General features: G+C 43.7%; 1 long non-coding RNA gene across 3 annotated transcripts; it reads left to right on the top strand.

The window, feature by feature from the left end:
• Positions 1 to 4: 4 nt before the first annotated feature.
• LOC310671088 lies at positions 5 to 13,031 on the top strand. Of its 3 annotated transcripts, none has more exons than XR_014507768.1 (3): positions 5 to 368; positions 2,318 to 2,401; positions 5,962 to 8,841. It is a non-coding gene; the product is annotated as an uncharacterized lncRNA (long non-coding RNA). The 3 variants fall into 3 exon arrangements; XR_014507766.1 differs by lacking the exon at positions 5,962 to 8,841 and adding an exon at positions 12,599 to 13,031 and having other exon boundaries at positions 13 to 333; XR_014507767.1 differs by lacking the exon at positions 5,962 to 8,841 and adding an exon at positions 12,599 to 13,031 and having other exon boundaries at positions 13 to 368.
• Positions 13,032 to 16,320: the final 3,289 nt, after the last annotated feature.

Below are 16,320 nucleotides of genomic sequence, written 5' to 3'. Positions count from 1 at the left end.
TATATACACTTCCTCTGGTCCCTCTAGTTCAGCTCCAGCCAATCCCACTGTCTAACTGAAAATTCTATACTGCCCTCCACCAATCAAAATCTCCTTTCCCCCCTTCTTTATACTGAGAATTCTGACACCAAACCTTCCTTGCATGAGTCTGTTAAGGCTCCAAGCGACAGTTAAACTGATTTTTAAAGGACCAGACAAATACATTACAAGACAAGTGTCACTATGCATTATACAAGACCCATTCAAATGAACAGGATTTCTCCATAACATCTAAAGAAGGTGGGCCGGGGAAAACAGTTAACAGCACAACCCTTATCCGTTTTCTAGTAAGAAGTAAGTTCTATTCAATTCAATGGGTTTACTTCCAAGTGAGTGGAATGATTGCAGTCAAAGCACAGAATCAAAAATTACCTAACTGCACCAATGACTGTCAGGGGCTATAAATCTTATTGCTGTTCCAGCAAGGAAGGAGGCATGCGTAATCATTTCCATACTGTTTTTGGGTCAAAGTTGTTCTGCCCTCTTAGGTTGTTTTTTTCCTTGCAGGCAGACAAATACAAGTATACTTGATGCATATTTGGCATTCAACGTTTGATTTGAAATATTCTTTATAATTTGGTGTTTATACCACTGGATAGGCAACACAGGCATTTTTAAATGCCCCAAGCATGGTGCCGTTTCAAACCACACCCGCCATCAAATAATTAGAATTTATACCTTGGACATTTTTAATAGAGATGTAGTTAATGATAATTATGCAGAGGATCAACTGCTGAATGTGTGCAGCTACTGTAATGTGATGGTGCCACATTTCTCTATATTTTCCTCTGTTCTATTGTAAAAACTTCAATTGCTCCATTATTGCCATATTATTTGGCACCAAGGAAGCCATTTACAACAGAGCACCATTATAGCTGTGCTAACTGAAAACCAGTTTGGACAGCTATAATTTAAAATTGATGACAACTGATTTCCAAAGCCCCCCCTTTTTTAGTATATCATAGTCTATCAAATGATTTAGTATATCAAATGATTAATCTATTAATATAACTTTACAGAATAAAAGTTGCAATGTCTCAAAATAGTGGTTTTAAAAATACTTAATGAAGCTATGGAACCTACAAATTATTTTCTATGAGCCAGCTTCAATGGAGACGAGACTGGAACTTACCAGAAATAGAAGAATCCCCTTTCTTCCACCTGTTCTAACTGAACAAAGAGCTCTGTGTAACTCAAAAGCTTTCTTAAAGAAACAAAGTTATATGAGCTATAGCTCCACCCATCACCATAAGATGGTTACTTTTTGTATACATTGGTGGCTTCTAACATACCTCCCCACTTTAAAAAGAGTGGCAAACCACCAGTTTCTTCTAAACATTTTAGTGTTGTTTCACACTACCCCAATCTCCAAGCGGCATGAGATTCAAGGGGTTCCAGGCGCTTACCCAGAGTTCATGTTTCCTTGGGAACTGAGGCACAGTGGAGACTGTGATGTCTTTAGGATATATGGTTTATTTACACATATATACAACCTGAGCCTACGATGGAGGGGTTCACAGCATCAACACCCTAAAGAGTCTTGTTTCTCCCATAGCCACAGCCCTGGATTCAAGCTGAGATCTACCATTTCTCTGCCTTTCTGACTTTCCCGCTCGCTGCCTTGCTTCTCAGTCATATAACTCCTTCCCCCCTCTACTCTAAATTCTGCCTTTATCTGTTGAGCAATGGGGGCTCCAGCCATTTGCCAACTTGCACAAGCTGTTTGATGCTTCATTCCCTTAAGAGCCCATCACCCAGGAGGCTAGCCTGACTTAACTAGCTCTTAATACTTGCTAAATCCAGGGATTAGAAGTGTCTAGCATTCATTTTAACACCCCAAGCCTTGATTAAATTCTAACACTTACTGGATCCAGGAATTTAGAAGTGTCTGGCACCCACAAACTCATGACAGTATGTTGGATATAATAGGTTGCATGGCAATAAAACAGCTGTAGTTAACATGATGCCCTCCAGATGTTGCTGAACTACAACTTCCAGCACACCTGGCCTCTGGCCATGCTGGCTGGTTTTCATGGAAGTTGGAGTCAACAGCATCTCAAGGGCACCACATTGGCTGATTTAAATGCTGCCCCTTGACCATTTCCTATCCAGACAGGATCTAGGAAAAAAAAACATGTATGGGAAAAAGAAAGTTTAGAGCCATTTGCAGGGAAGAACAAACCGGAACAGCTATCCCTGCAAATGGCCTACCCCTAAATTTATGTTAACCTTCAGATACATGTACTTGCACATCTAATGCAGTTTATTTCTTCACTAGTCTAGAATTCAAGGAGTAGATATGGAACCAGGAGGAATTGCTATAGGAGTGAAAGGAACCTGCCTTCATTTAAAACCATGCCAGGTATTCACATATCATATTGTTGAACTAATTTTTTTTTTTACAAAAAAGTATTAAATGTTGATAGGGTGATACAAACTCTGGTTGGAGGGTGGCACCTTTTCTGCCCGTAAATTCCTCATATTCATAGGAACAAAGTTGTTTTCCCCTCTTACCAGTTCATTAGCACCATGCATCAAAACTCTGGGACTCAAAGGTACATTGGGGGTAGAATTTTATTTTGAGAGCTATCAGCTCTTTGGAGACTCCTGTTCAAAAGTATTTTGATATAATGTTTAGGCTGTTTGTGGCTTCAGATCTGTTCATGATGAAATTCCAGGTAATGTTTCATAGGCTTGGCTTCCGGCCTCTATTAGTTCTAAAAAATATTGACATTTGATCCTTTAAATAGGTGATATGAGACGTCTGCTTTCAGTGTTTTAAGACATCGTCTATGAATGTTTCTCATTTTACATCAGAACTTGGGAAAATATAGTAGAGACTTCCTACTAGATAGTCTGGCTGCAGCAAAACCTATTTTATTAGGCTGTGTACGCATTACCAGCTTACTACTGGTTTACTCCTCTCCAGTGTGTTTCCACTGCTGGTGTTTAGAGGTGGCGCTGTGGGTTAAACCACAGAGCCTAGGACTTGCCGATCAGAAGGTCAGCGGTTCGAATCCCTGTGATGGGTGAGCGCCCGTTGCTCGGTCCCTGCTCCTGTCAACCTAGCAGTTCAAAAGCACGGCGTTTTAAAATGCCTTATGAAAATGACTGTGTCCAGCTTACTTGGACTACTGCTAACTCTTGGACAAGAGATATTCATGTCGTGCCTGTTTAACGTGACAACTAATTGTCACATACAGTATTCTAGTAGTGAATCAGTGATATAGCCAAAACAGGACTACTGAGAAGCAAGAGGCAGGTATCAGCAGAATCAGGGGGTGGGGGGAGAGTTAGGAGAAAAAACTTCAGTGGGCTTGCATTCCCTAAATGGACCAACCTGGACTGAGCATGCTTTGTGGTCACAGAACATAGGCTGAAGGCGGGGCAGAAAACTAGGGAGGAGGAAGGGGAATGGAATGGAGTATCCTGAAAAGAGGCAAAGTTGGTGGAACCCTGAACAGGAGCACTCCACTTGCTAAGTTTACAGAAAGCAGTTTCTACCTCAGGTAAAAAAAGAGGGGGGGGGGAGTCCCTTTACTCTAAAGAAATGCCCAAAAGGAACTAGAGCGAAGCGTTCCAAACTTTTCAAGTTGGTGACAGGCTTTTTGAACATGGATCATTTCGCGACACAGTAAGTCAGTTTTGCATCATTTCACGACACAGTAATTCAGTTTTACTAGCAAACCGTAGGTTAAACTAACCCTTTCCAGCCCTAGGAGGAGCGCAGGGAGCGTTTGTGTGACACACCTGCTACACATTGCAGCTGACACACCAATGTGTCGTGACACATAGTTTGGAAAGCTCTGAACTAGAGGCTAAACTGGCTTGTTCATGTACCTTCGTAGTTCTGGAGAAAGGAAGACTGCCGGGGCTCAAGTTGACTTAGGGCTGCTACATCAGCCACTATAATTTATGAGCATGGTAATATCGATTTTACAATATATGAAAGCAGAACATTGATCTTCTTGCCTTCTCCCCCTTCTTGCCATCTTCCTATCCATATTTCTCCCCCCCTGGAAGTGCATTGATTTCTGAGCTCAGTGGTTGAGCCGTTGAATGAATCACAGATTTACAGTGCTGAGCTCTGCTGTGCAATTGAACACAGGGAAGGAAGTCCAATCAGGGTCTAATCAGAGATCTACTCTCCAAAAAAGCCTCCTGACTGCATCACAATTAGATTAATCAGAGCCTGAGAATATTTTCTGACCTCTGCAGCTGAAGCAGATGCAACACAGCGAAGGCTTTTTGCTTAGAAAATGAAGACCTACTGAGTTGCAACTGAGGTGAAGGGATAAATCACCCATTTTAGTCACCATTCAGCACAGAACATTATTATGCTTACCTTCTGATTAGGGTGGAGCTCTGCCTGGGAACACAATGGAACTAAAATACGACAGTTCTATGTTGAATTTTTCCTGAGAATTCAATTATTATTCTTTTAAAAAATAAAACCTGGATTTGTGTGTTGTTTCTTTTTTATATATGGGTGAATTTCCACTTGTGATGGCCCATGTTCTGTTGAATAGCTAGAATCATTAAAGTTGGCACCAGAATGTTTTATGTTGCTTTTCCTCCAGAAGGCCTAATCACTTGCTCACTCTTGAGAACAAAACATTAAATTGGACTGCCAGTGTTGCCAGAATCCCAAAAGATGGGCACTTAATTTGCATCTAATTTAACAATTATTTGCATACTTTGATGTCAGAATGGCATTTGCTCAAACAATTATTGCTGCCTGGATATAATCCCATTTTTTCACATACAAACTCTTGTCTACAGTGCCTTCTGTCCTCTCCCTCTGAAGGGAATAGGCGGGAATCTGTACTACGTTATCAGATGCCAGCGACCATACACCCTCTCTACCCTAGCACACTGAACTTTTATGGTGGGCTTTTAATGGCGAACTTCTTTTGGGAGCTCATCTTTACTCCAAAGCAGTGTGTAAATGTAGGGTGGAGTCTTTGTGCATCTGAAGGGCATCTGATCCAGTGGATGGCTCCACAAATAGTAGAGGGGAGGTCATTTTTACTGATTCCCTGCTCCCCTGCAGCTCCCCCAAACACAAACATTGGCTCCAGAGAGTTGGGGCATCCTCCACTGTTGTATCTCCAACATTAGGAAGTTGATTAAAGATAAAAAAGGTAAAGGTAAAGGACCCCTGACAGTTAAGTCCAGTCAGAGACAACTCTGGGGTTGCGGTGCTCATCTCGCTTTACAGGCCAAGGGAGCCGGCGTTTGTCCGCACACAGTTTTTCTGAGTCATGTGGCCAGCATGACTAAGCCGCTTCTGGCGAAACCAGAGCAGTGTACAGAAACACCATTTACCTTCCCGCCAGAGTGGTACCTATTTATCTACTTGCACTTTTGGGCGTGCTTTCGAACTGCTTAGGTTGGCAGTAGCTGGGACCGAGCAACGGGAGCTCACCCTGTTGCGGGGATTCGAACCGCCGACCTTCTGACCAGCAAGCCCAAGAGGCTCAGTGGTTTAGACCACAGCGCCACCTGTGTCCCTGATTAAAGATACTGAGCCTCAAAGCACGGCCTATTATGAGTACCTTAGTGTGAAGGTAGGTTCAAAGCTAAGGTCTCATTGTCTGGAACTCCTTTTAACAAGTCCTTTGAAGAAGGTCGAGCCCAAGCCATTCTGCTGCCTGAGGTGGAGCTACCAAAATCAGCTGCCTGAGTTGGTCACCTCATTCTGCCTACTGGCAGGGCCAGTCCAAGGCAGGTCTAAAATGCATCTTCCTAGGAAAAGCAGCTGCAGTTTAAAAGCTCAGAATACGAACCAGCTGATAGTAAAGAGCATTCTCTGTATTCTAGGAACACCCCGTCAACACACATTACTCATTACAAACAGAAAACGGTTAAAAGCTCAGGGAGGATGGGGATTAATACAGATCTGTTTTTGTCCTCCCATAGCTTCACTCCTCAGGACTGGAAAGCTACTTATCGGCTCCAAACAGAAATCAACACCCTTGCGAGGTTTGGCAGGAAGTTCGCCTTTAAAAACCATTTACAGTAGGAGATTTCCCTTTGTGTGGAAACTGCTAGAGGATTCGAGGGAGAGGAATGCAGCTAGGCTCAGATGCAGAATTGTTTGTGCTCAGTGGATAGGAAAAGTGAATGAGTGAGGATGGGTCGGGGGAGGACTGTAACACGGCCAGAGAGTCTGTAAGAAGAAAGAGCTGTTTGGCATCTGGCTTCCTGAAGCTCGGCTGCCTCTCTCTCCTCTCTCGCCTTGTCTGCCATATCAAATAGCTTTTTGAATGCAACGTTCAGTGAACCAAAATACATTTCAAGATCTTATGTGGGGGAGCCTTGCCCCGAATTGAAGTAAGTGGTGGCACTCCCATTAATTTCAAAGCAAGGTAGAAGGAAGGGGAAGAGGTCTTTTGTCACCGTCCCCCACATTTTTGCCTTTGTTTCCCCCCTCCTCCTCCATGCTCTGAAAATCATGGCTCATATCCATCTCTGGTGGTACTTGAATAACCGCTCTGCTGTGATCTGCATCACAAAAGTGCCTTTAAAAGCAAGTCAAGCGAGCAACACAGCGCTTGTCAGGGCTCCATTGCTCCCTCTCCCACTTTGATTTCTCCTCCCTCGGGACCAACTGCAAATCCGCCAGGCATCCAGATTTTGTTTGACAGAACACGGAAGCGTTGGAAACAGAAACGTGTGGCGTCTTTGCAGCAGGAAACTATGGGTGTTTTCATTTGCTGTGTGCTCATGAGACACACAGGGTGGATAGGTGGGGGGGGGAGGGGGATGAATAGTCAGTCGCTAATTCTATAGGTATCTGGAGAACTATGTTTTCAGGGGACGAATCCAAATTTCCAAGAATGTGCAGGTCGTAGGACTGGTGAATGTAAAAGTAGGCAAGGCCAGCAAATGCTTCCCTCTAGTTCAGGCATGCCCATTTCCATGAGTGGACCGCTGAGTCACTTGATTTGGCAGGACATACCTGAAGGGTATTGGGCACCAGAGCTGCTGTGTAAGGGTAAAGGTAAAGGGAACCCTGACCATTAGGTCCAGTCGTGGCCAACTCTGGGGTTGCGGTGCTCATCTCACTTTATTGGCCAAGGGAGCCGGCGTATAGATTCTGGGTCATGTGGCCAGCATGACTAAGCTGCGTCTGGCGAACCAGAGCAGCACACAGAAACGCCATTTACCTTCCCGCTGGAGCGGTACCTATTTATCTATTTGCACTTTGACATGCTTTCGAACTGCTAGGTTGGCAGGAGCAGGGACAGAGCAACGGGAGCTCACCCCGTTGCGGGGATTCGAACTGCCAACCTTCTGATCAGCAAGTCCTAGACTCTGTGGTTTAACCCACAGCGCCACCCACATCCCTGTGTAGGTACTGAAGTGCTGATTTGGGGCTATCACATCAGTCACTATGTCTTGCTGTATTCTGCTGAATCATAAGGCAAATTCAACACATTCTGCAACATGCTCTAACATAACTCCTTGTGAAAAGAAACAGGCCATCAGGCTGGACTGGCTGCTTTTAATCCAGGTGATCCATTTGCATCCTGTGATCGACCAATGTTTCCTTCTGCTTAGTACTCTCTGCCCAGTTTCCCACCCACCCACCTGCTGGCATTTCTGTAAACCATGGTGGTACCTGATGGCACTGCCTCCAGAATAAGAGCTGATTTTTTTGGTGAGAGAATGGAAGAATAGCCTTCTCTATGTGTTATCTTAAAACCACTTCGTGTGGATCCAAGGTAAATAATCATAGCTCCAATTTCTTAGCAGACAAGGAAGAAGAAGCATTATAGAGGATTTAACCACTTCCCTAACAATGGCAACAAAGAGTAGAGGGGAGTAAAGGGGAATTCATGTTTATACAATATTTCAAACAAGGGCAGAGACTTCCATGAAGTTGTGGATACTGCAGTAGAAAAGTCCTATGATGGGCCAGAGGCTGATAAAATCCTGCCATGCTCTGTAGCTGCATGAAGGGCATCAGGTACAGTTAATAATAATTTGGAATTATAAATTAATTATGGTTGGAATTTAGGGCGTAGATCTTCTTTTTTTGTAATTAGTCAAACTTAGTTTTTACCAGCGATTCAGCACAATGCGTGTCTGTATCTGTCTTCCCCCATAGAAATGCCAGAATACAATAACAGGCTGGAAAATCTGCCCTCTCCAAAGAGGAAAAGAATAAATTAAGACAAATTTTATACCAGGATAAAAATTATTTATAACATTTTGAACATCAGGTTGAACTGAGAAATAGCCAACTAAACAGACTTAACTGGGGAAATGGGAGAGAGAGAAAAAACAGTATCCTGTTAATAATGCTGCCATGCCCAGCATGCAGGAAGTGACTGATGGTTATTGGCACAACACATGTTAATTAAACAGATGAGTCCTATGAATTCCTTAATATTTCCTGTTCCAAGGCCAGGAAATGGTTAAAAATTTCATATTTTGTGCTGATAGCACCCATAAAGACCATATTGATGGGGGAGTCTATATAAACTAGGAAAAATTACATTGTGAATAATGCCCTGGTGTCATTCATCCAGTATATTTCTCTGGGGAGTTTCCTTCTATTTGCAACAAGGCTCCTTCAGTATTAAACTGGAAAGGTTCAATTCAGAGTTCTGTGTTGAGGAAATTTTTGAGCACGTTCACTGCCCGCTCTCTTATTACTCATGCGACTGTTGGCTTTGTCAGGTAATCAAAACCTTACAACATTGTTGAAAACTTCCTACATACAGCACTGAAAAATGAGCGTGGGTTAAGTGCATTTTTAGATGCTGAGTGAAGATAAAATGAGATTGGCAGACCGTAAGAGCAGCACTCAAGGCCTATTAAAACCCTTTATGCAAAGTTCTTGATTCTTAACTTAAGAGCTTGTTGGAATTATATTTGTTAATCCTATGTATACATGGTTAAAGGGGTTATATGATAGCAATCAAACCTAAACTTTCCAACCACGGCTGCACCCAGACAAAACACTTTTTGAGTCAAGAATGAAGTGATGGCAAATGCTTCTATATATAGTGAAGTACACTGGTATCTTGGTTTACGAACTTAATCTGTTCCAGAAGTCCGTTCTTAAACCAGAGCATTTTTAAACCAAGGCCTGCTTTCCCATAGCAGTGGGGGACTCAATTTACAAATGGAACACACTCAACAGGAAGCGAAACATGTTCTTATTCCAAGGCAAAGTTCACAAACCAAAACACCTACTTCCGGGTTGGCAGAGTTCTTAATCCAAGTTGTTCATAAACTTTTGTTGTTGTTTAGTCGTTTAGTCGTGTCCGACTCTTCGTGACCCCATGGACCAGAGCACGCCAGGCACTCCTGTCTTCCACTGCCTCTCGCAGTTTGGTCAGACTCATGTTCGTAGCTTCGAGAACACTGTCCAACCATCTCGTCCTCTGTCATCCCCTTCTCCTTGTGCCCTCCATCTTTCCCAACATCAGGGTCTTTTCCAGGGAGTCTTCTCTTCTCATGAGGTGGCCAAAGTACTGGAGCCTCAGCTTCACGATCTGTCCTTCCAGTGAGCACTCAGGGCTGATTTCCTTCAGAACGGAGTTAATAAACTAAGCTGTTCTTAAACCAAGGTACCACTGGAGCAGCGGCGGCGGCAGCAGCAGCAGTAGTAATAATATTTATAACCCGCCCATCTGGCTGGGTTTCCCCAGCCACTCTGGGTGGCTTCCAATAAAATATTAAAAATACAATAAATCATCAAACATTAAAAACTTCCCTAAACAGGGCTGCCTTCAGATGTCTTCTAAGAGTCAGGTAGTTGTTTATTTCCTTGACATCTGATGGAAGGGTGTAAAAGCTGTTTTACAAAAGGAACCCAAACAGAATTGTCTTAAAAAAAGCATGTCATGTGTCTCACAAGACTTGCCCCACTTCGAACATTCAGATAAGGGCAGTGTGGCGTCACTGACTTGTATAGATTTGCATGCTAAGAGATATATGATAAAATGTTATGTAGGTAAGGAGATATTTATAAGGTGTAAGGTAAGGAGTGAGAGCAGGTGGGGGAGAGGGGGTGGAATGAAGGAGTGTGTCATGTGTTGATATGCTGAGGGTGGAGTGTGACAATTAGAAGAGGGGTGCGAGAGGAAAGGGGAGAGTTGGATTTCAGGAGGGAGGAGACGGGGGCAGGGGGCTGGTGTGAGTGCCGAGAAGCAGGGAATAGAACAAGATTAGGATTTAAATTTGTATTAGGAATAGAGTTATGAACGCATGTCATGAAATACAAAAAAATCCAAACGCTGTTTTTGAAAACAAACCGCATAAGAACGTGTTACATTCAGCTGTTAGATTATAAAAAAGGTTTCTTCATTCAAACTACTGTACTTTTCCGTGTATAATATGAGGGGTTTTTTTAATGATAAAACTGGTTAAAAATTGGGGGCGTCTTATACACGGGTAGTGGCAAAGGGTGTATTGCTTCCTGCCACGAGCAGTCAATTGTCACTGGCGTTAATGTGGGAGATTGGTGACTGCGTCAATGGCTGCTGTCGATTGGTCAGTGCTGAGGTAATTGGGCGGGTGATTGGCAGCTGCTTGTGACGAGCGGGAGATTGGAGGCTGTGTCAATGGCTGCTGTCCATTGGGCGCTGCTGCAGCAAATGGACAGGTGATTAGCGGCTGCTTGCGGTGAGCAGAAATAGAGGAAATGGAGGCTTCTGTGTTGCGTTCGATCGGAAGCGTTGGCCAGTCGGGTGAGCCTTTTTTGGCATCCCTCAAAAAAGCTCAACAACTGTGGGCAACCTTTCCCCCAAAAAGCTCAACAACTATTTTTGAGTCCCCCTGAATAGTCTTATACACAGGAGTGTGTTATACACAGAAAAATACGGTATGTCTCATATTTGGTCAAGCTATCAAGGATGTGACAAAAATTAGTCAGGGACAGTAGTGCCTATATAGTGGCAGCTGGGAACCCAGAGGTGGAAACCCTATAAAGCAAAGGGGGGTGGGGGAGAGGAAGCCAGGTGGGCTGAGAGGGATTGGTGATTTGAATTCAAGTCCCCTCTTGCTCTAAGTGGTGGGCTTGGGTGAAGGGTTGCAGCGCTGCAGTGGTGTGGTAGAGAAATGGCAGAAGCCCCTTCCTTCCATCAAGCAGATGGGTCTGGAATGGGTCTAATTACACAGATGCCCAATTTGGGTGCTTCCCCCTGTCAATAAGCAGGCCTCCACTTGAGGGCCCAGCTCAAACTACAGGCTTCCACGTCACCAGCACATTATTACAGCACCACTTGCAGCCAGATGTATAAACTAGGCCACGCCTGTGTGTGTTGACAAGGGCCTGCATGGACTGAAACTGTCTCAGACACAGCTGTGCTCAAACACAGAAGACTAGAGCAATGTGCATCAGCTTTAGTCTCTTGATGTCGTATCTCTACTGTAATTAATAATAATAATAATAATAATAATATACTTTATTATTTACATCCTGCCCTTCTGGCTGGGTTACTAGTGCTTATGCAGGACCAGCCCAACCAGGAAGCAGGGTGAAGCATCGGCCACAGGTGGTGGAAGCCCCTGAAGTGGTCCCTCCGTGGGCGCCACTTTGCCTCTAGCATCGGCGGAGAAGCAATGCCAGCATCGGAGCTGATTTCCGACGAGATCTCATGAGATCTTGGCTGGAAATCGCTGTCGATACTGGCACCGCTTCTCTGGTGGCAGTGCTGGCAGAGGCGTGTGGTGCCAGCAGCTGTGGGTGGCACAGTGGTGGTGCCAGCGGCAGAGCAGGGCAGCACTTAGCACTGCACGGTTTTTGCTTCATATGTAGATTGCAAACTAAAATGGTCCAGAAAAACAGATATTTTGTTTGTAAAATCTTTCTGTGCACAGGTATAATGCATCATAAATGGCTTAAAGTAAAAACTTATGAGCTGCTTCCTGCCCCCGCTTGTATATGAATCTAAATTTGGATCCCAATAAAAAGGGATCTTAATCAGAGCTGTCTTGCACTGAGTTTTTCTCTGGACTTTTCTGCAGGCATAGGCAAACCCGGCCCTCCAGATGTTTTGAGACTACAACTCCCATCATCCCTGACCACTGGTCCTGTTAGCTAGGGATGATGGGAGTTGTAGTCCCAAAACGTCTGGAGGGCCGAGTTTGCCTATGCCTGCTTTACTGCTTCAAGAAAGCTACTGTGCCAGAATGTAATCACAGTAATCTGGAAACTCTAATGGAAACTACGTGGTACCCTCATTAATACCACCAAGGCTGCAGCCTCCTACATGATTGGATGAAACCATTAGTCATCAAGTTTTATGCACATTTTCTCAACATTAAATTTCTTTCATTCTTTATTACAGCCTTGTGCTATCCATCCAATGAAAAACCTTTCAACCATGAAAGGCCAAGTGTCTCAGGCCTCAGGGTTGGGATAAGAACTATCACACGGAACGTAGCTAGGATTGTAAATAAGGCAGCACACACTGGCATTTTCACTGTTCCTTAAAGATTCCTTTGAATTTGTTCTTGAAGTACTGCAGCTGAGTACCAGAAAGGCAAGTGAGAAAGTAAGTGGTATATTAATTTGTTGTTGCTGTTTAATCCATAGCAGTGACCAGAGGAGAAATGACTGCTGAGAGGAGTGCAAAGAGAAGAAACGCCATGGTGCATCTACAGCAGCACAACCAGAAGCCTTCATCTGCCCCAGCTGCAACAAAACATGTCTCTCCTGTATCAGTCTCTACAGCCACAGCAGGCGTTGTAAGTCTCCAGTGGTTTAACTTCATCCCCAAAGGCGAACTCCTGAAGCAAATGGATGCCAACCCTATTGTTAATATAAAGACTTTGAGACCTGTATTGAAACCAGGCTGAACCATTTATGAGTCTGCCTGGAAAATATTATAACTACCAACAACAAGAAGAAAAGTGAACCAGGAGAAATGCAAACTATTTTCTCCTAAGAGGCCGCATCGGAATCCACACACAGTGCAATAGGTGAACATCATTAAATACCCAAGGGTCCACAATTGACACTCCTCAAATATTAGAGTCACACTCCGTCAGTGCAGTTCATAGCTGTCAACTTTTCCCTTTTCTTGCGAGGAATCCTAATTGGAATAAGGGAATTTCCCTTAAAAAAAGGGAAACATTGACAGCTATGGTGCAGTTCACTAACAACTTAGTTTCCTCAAAATAATCTGATGGCCTGGGGCTAACAAAGGGAATCAACAGGTAGGAGCTAGTGATAGTTAAAGGTAAAGGGACCCCTGACCATTAGGTCCAATCGTGACTGACTCTGGGGTTGCAGCGCTCATCTCGCTTTACTGGCTGAGGGAGCAGGCGTACAGATTCTGGGTTATGTGGCCAGCATGACTAAGCCGCTTCTGGCGAACCAAAGCACCGCACAGAAACGCCGTTTACCTTCCCGCCGGAGCGGTACCTATTTATCTACTTGCACTTTGTGGTGCTTTCGAACTGCTAGGTTGGCAGGAGCAGGGACCGAGCAATCGGAGCTCACCCCATCGCGGGGATTTGAACCGCCGACCTTCTGATCAGCAAGTCCTAGGCTCTGTGGTTTAACTCACAGCACCACCTGCGTCCCAGTGATAGTTAGGAGTGTGTATAATTTGTCTTGTATTACCCAGGTTTTTCTCAAAATCAGTTGTGGCTGGTGCCCATTGGAACTGGTGGAGCAGAAGTCAGGGAGGCCAATAGTAAGCTGAACCACAGGCAGAACCACCCCTGACTGGCAGACTGAGGTTGGTGGAGTAGAGCCCCATTTGCCCTTATGAACCAGCCTCCATTGCTCAAAACACTCTATCAGTTTACCTATTTTTTTGTGGGGCTACATTAAGACACCCTGGAATAAGAATGATTGTCCACCACCATTGCTGTGCAAATGACAGACTCCATTTCCTGTTTACTATTTAAATCTAATGTTTCCAGAGCAATTCATTTGCAAACTGTGTTTGCAATAGAGATGCACCTCACATTTAATCACAATAAACATAAATGATACAAAGCCAAGTAGGAGCCTTCTGAAAGCTGGGAGATCATTTCTTAACAAACCATCTTAATATTGAAAAGGTAAAGGACCACTGGACGGTTAAGTCCAGTCAAAGATGACTATGGGGTTGTGGTGCTCATCTTGCTTTCAGGCAGAGGGAGCTGGTGTTTGTCCACAGACAGCTTTCCAGGTCATGTGGCCAGCATGACTAAACCACTTCTGCCACAACAGAACACCGTGATGGGAACCAGAGCACACGGAAATGTCGTTTACCTTCCCACTGCAGCAGTACCTATTTATTTACTTGCACTGGCGTGCTTTCAAACTGCTAGGTTGGCAGGAGCTGGGACCGAGCAATGGGAGCTTTACCTTTATCTTAATATTTAAAAGTGATAGATAGCATATGGAAGACAACCAAGGTAATTGAGTTTTTTTAAAAAAACTTGAAAGCCATCTATATATGAAAAGGGAATAATATGATCCATGTGTCAATAAGATCAAAGAGATGTCTGAAAAAAGTGTGTGCGTGTAGGGAATAATTTTTTCTTTGCTGCAATCATATGTACTTTTGCAGAGATCAAGCCCCACTGAGCTCTGAACCCTCATAAAACACTCACATCACCAGAAAGCACTTATAGGGTAATTTGGAGTGAAAAAAAATGTCAGTTTAAGAAGGACACAAACACACTTTCATTTTTCCAGCATCGCATGTCCTTTTGCTTTTGGCTCTATAAACGGGAGAAAGGTGGGATATACATTTTTGATGGGGGGCAGATGGAAATAAACCTGGGATAAAGACTAAGATTGGGGTTGGGGCAGTAAATGAGGGATTGAGGAGGAAGTCTCATCCTCTCATCTGCTTCCAAATCCTGCCCTGGCATTCATAGAACACGTTAGCATTGCTAATGTGTAAACTGTGCCTTTCCGAGCTTAGTAAGAAAAGACCTCCAGCTCAGCTGCTTCCCTTCATGTGACAAGATTACCCTTCTTGCTTATCTTTTGAGCAGTATATGATACTGTAAATTGAAGAGAATGCTTGCCTGAAGAAGTTGCATCCAAGGGTGTAATAACAGTCCATCGTCTTTACAAAAAGTGGAAAGTGTGGGTGGGTTGGGGGGGGGGAGACGGGGAGAGAACCACAGTCTGCCAAATCACATGACCCAAAATCTTTGAAGCAGATGGAAGATGCCTGTAATGCCCAGCTGGAAGGCGTTTTGAGTAGTTGAGAAAAAACTGACTCATATATTTCCTCTACATTCTCTTAGTAGGTTTTATTTGAAAACTTTGGCATGCATTGCTTGTAAGGCTCTGTGTGCTCTGCTGCTAAACCTTTCTCTTTGACCACAAGAACCCCCTTTTTCTCCCTGAACCTGGTTGTTAAATATGAATACGTTTTAAGTACGTTATCATTTTTGTGCACATGGGTGTTCTGATTAAAACCGGTAATGTGGCTAAGCTGGTATGTGTGCTATGATTTTAATTTTGTGAATTCCAGCAGTTCTTTTATCAAGTATTTGTACAGTTTTACTGAGGTAAGTCATAGGAAGATAATACGCACGTATGCTGCATCTTTGGATAATTTATTGCAGATTGTGTGCTTCTGAAGCAGTTGTGCAAAGTAACATTGCGAAAACCAGATGCAGCCATGTATCCTTTGGAACTTTTCTGTGGGTGGAAGAGACTGAATGGTACTTGGGTTATATGAGAAGAAAAAAAATCTCTTTAATCTAATTAATTGACAAACTTTGGATACCAACATTCACACACTGGTTTTCAGGGTGGTTTAAAAACCAGATTTCTGAATAGACTCAAGACAACACAACAAATTCACAATGAAACCAAAAGCAAAGCAAAAAGAGGAACCTAACAGACATAAGGATATTGGATGAGGATAGCCTTGCTCGGATAGAAAGCTTTTCCAAGCAGTGTGGTGGAAATTGAGAAAGTCTTATTTCTAGTGCAGACCAACAAGGGTCTGCAAATAAGTTGTAGGGCTGTATCAGCTGATCTTAAGATTACAGGGAAGCTCATTTAAAAATGTTGTGGATAAAAATGGAAACCATATTTGCAGGTGTTAGCATAGTGAAAGTTCAGACAGTTGGTGGCCTACATTGCACTCATTTCTATAGAATGCAGTTCACTCGATTGGCATCAAGATATCCTCACTGGTATACAGCAAGGAAGAAGCAGGCCAGCCTGATTGTGGCAGCTATCACCTAGAGACAATGTCACTGGACAGCAACCGTTGGCTACAGAGTGGGCAAGGTCTCAAAGATGCCATGGGAGCACAGCTATGGAAGACATAAGAGGATGTTAGGAACACA

This window comes from Podarcis tiliguerta (genome assembly GCF_965153285.1).
Source record: "Podarcis tiliguerta genome assembly, chromosome: 2".
In the NCBI taxonomy this organism is placed as follows: Eukaryota; Metazoa; Chordata; class Lepidosauria; order Squamata; family Lacertidae; genus Podarcis; species Podarcis tiliguerta.
This window is presented reverse-complemented; position numbering and strand designations above follow the sequence as displayed.